Genomic DNA, 3,234 nt, shown 5'->3' on the forward strand with positions numbered 1-3,234 from the left:
GACGAGGCCTCGATGCCTGGCAGCCGCCCCTCTTGGCGACTGGGGCAGGTTTTAAACGAAAAGTATTATATTCTTCATTGATAAGAGTAAAACTGAGAACAGGAAATACCAAAACTTATACGGGTCTCAGAAGAAAATTTATAACGGGAAATGTTACGGGAATAAAGTAGAAAAATCACAAATTAATAATCTCAGTTGCCTCTTAGAAAGGAGAGAAAGAAGCACAAACTAAACCCAAACTGGAAGGAAGCAAATATGAACCCCCCCCGGGGCTGGGGGGCTGCAGGGCTGGGGGGTCGCGGGCGGCTGCACTGGGGGGGCTGCGGGCCTGGGGGCTGAAATGAGGGAGAAAATCAACACAACCAGAGGCTGGGTCCTGGAAAGAACAACACAGTCGGCACCAAACTCGGGCGGTCACAGTGAGGCCCATCGGGGGTGCCAGGGCCCGCTGCCCGCCCTCAGGCCAGATAACCTAGGGGGCTGGGAAGCTCCTATAGATGCGCCCACTGCCGAAGCAGCTTCAAGAGGAGAAAGAGTCGGAACAGACCCCTCGCGACTAGGCTGAGCCACGCCCCAGACCCCCAAGGAGAAAGCGGGCAGCGGCTCAGACGCCCCCAGTGTGTCCCCAACTCCTCAAAAAACAGCAGAGGAGGGCACACCCCCGGCGCAGGCCACGGAGCCGGCATAACCGGCCGGAGCCAGGGAGGACACCACGGGGCAGTCAGAGCAGCGTCTCACTGCGCCGCGAACGCAAGTATCTTCCCAAAACAGCAGCAAGGCGGACACCCCGCGGGCCCGTGATCCCCCCACGGCACGCAGCAGGTCCACGCTACCCCGGCCACCCCCGGCAGAGCCACGCTCCCCCCGCCACGCACGGCAGTAAGATGACCACAAGTGCCACTGACATCAGCACTGTGTCCACATCAATGTGTCGTGCACAAATCAGTAACATCGCTGTGACGCCTCAGAATATACCATTTGTTAACGACATTGTCAGACGCTCACGTCAATATCACCAAGAAAACTCAAGCTGTGCATTGCTACTGCTCACACTCATGTCTTGGCTGGCCCAAGGGAAACACTGTGACCTCCCCACTGACAGGGGCGGCTCAGACAACCTGCCCTTCCCTGGAACAGCAGCAGACGGCGCCTCCCACCCCACCCGGCCCGCCCAGGGGCTGGAGAGGCCCTGAGGTCAGAGCACGGCACGGCGGCATGGCCACCCCCTGGCCATCTTGCTGTGAGGTCCGCCAAGGCGCTCAGGCCCAGCACCCACACGGCCAGGAAGGAAACCGCATGGCCGGCCGCATGGGTGAATCGCACTGGGGCCCACGCACACGGCCCGCCACGGGGGGCCCTGCCCTCTGGCCTGTGCACGCTCACAGGCACCCAGTGTCCACCGCCACTCTTGGGCCGCGGCCAGGAAGGACAGGGCGGGAGCCCACTCAGCTGGGCTCACGTGGGCACCGCGAGCCCCTGAAGGCTGAGGTCCGGCTCACTGGGGCGGGGTGGGGGGAGGCACAGGGCCTGGCAGGGCACCCTGCTCTCTCCCCCCGCGGCCCCAGGTACCAACCATGGCGCCTGGCAAGAAAACACACAGGATGGGAAATCTTGGGGTTCCTTTTCTGGGTAAGTAACTCACACTCAGTGGCCGAAACAGTATACAAGAAAGGTCTAGATTTAATCAAGTCAGCAAACTGGCCAGACCAAGAGCAAGACTCAGCAGCTAGAGTCCAAAACACTGCCCAGGAACATTTCTGAGCAAATTTTAAAAGTGACTCTACTTCTGGATTAAAGACCTAGACACACAGTGACATCTTCAAAGACAGAGCACCCAACGCCACAATAGTGACAGCAAGGATAAATAGGTGGGACTACATCAAGTTAAAGAGCTTCCGAACAGCAAAAGAGAACATTACTAAAAACAAACAGACATCCCACTGACTGGAAATTATTTTTTTCACACAAAACTACCGATAAAGGACTGATCACAAAAATATACAGAGAACTGACGAAACTCAACAAAAATAAACAACCCCATCAGAAAATGGGCAGAAGAGCTAAAAAGAGACTTCTCCAAAGAGGAAATGCAGGCGGCCAACAAGCATATGAGAAAATGTTCAACATCACTCGTCATAAGGGAGATGCAAATTCAAACCACAGTGAGATACCACCTCACCCAGTGAGAATGGCACATCTTCAAACAACTAGCAACAACACAGGTTGGCGAGGATGTGGAGAAAAAGGAACTCTCCTGCACGGCTGGTGGGAATGCAAACTGGTACAACCACTATGGAAAACTGTTTGGAGGTTCCTCAAACGGCTAAACATGGAGCTTCCCTACGACCCAGCAATCCCACTCCTAGGTATCTACCCAAAAGTCACAAAAACATTGATTCGAAAAGATGCCCGCACCCCCATGTTTACGCTGCTTTATTTACAATTGGAAAGACATGGAAGCAGCCCAAATGCCCAAAAGTAGATGACTGGATTAGAAAGATGTGGTACATATATACAATGGAATATTACTCAGCAACCAAAAAAGAGAAGCACATGTCTTTTGCAGCAACTTGGATGAAGCTGGGAAAGATCATGCTGAGTGAGATAAGCCAGAAAGAGAAAGAAAAATACCGGATGGTTTCACTCATAGCAGGAGTATAACGGACCAGGCGAGAAAATAATAATAATAATAACAATAATAATAATTATAATGAGCAACTATAGACCAGAGACATCTTACGGGGTGGGGTGGGGGGTGGGATGAAAATCAGGGCAGCGGGGAGTGCACCGGACTACGGTGACGACACACGGGGGATTTGGTGATGGGAAGCCCACGGGGATGACACCTGAGATGGGAAAAGGCACAGAATGATGTAAAAATAAACTATTACATTATTAAAAAAAAGATAAAGGTGATTCCACTTCCAAAAGTATCAAAAAAGGACAAAATATTTACAAATAAACCACACTGAGGGCCTCCCTGGGGCACAGGGTGAGTCTTAGTGCTTGTGAAGCCGTCCGCAGCCACTGCGGCCTGAGTCCATCCCGGCCAGGGAGTGACCCCAGGGCGCAGCAGACCCCTCCTGGCTCCCCGCTGCTCCTCAGCAGTGTATTTCAGTAGACCCACCTGTCCTGCTCCCCGCTCTGTCTCTGGGGCGTCCTCTCACCCCTGCTCCTCTGGCCTGTACCCCAGCTCTTGTGTGCATACATAAGCAAGTCTTTTTTCTTTTTTTT

This window comes from Condylura cristata, unplaced genomic scaffold (genome assembly GCF_000260355.1).
Source record: "Condylura cristata isolate star-nosed mole 26May11 unplaced genomic scaffold, ConCri1.0 scaffold00032, whole genome shotgun sequence".
In the NCBI taxonomy this organism is placed as follows: domain Eukaryota; kingdom Metazoa; phylum Chordata; class Mammalia; order Eulipotyphla; family Talpidae; genus Condylura; species Condylura cristata.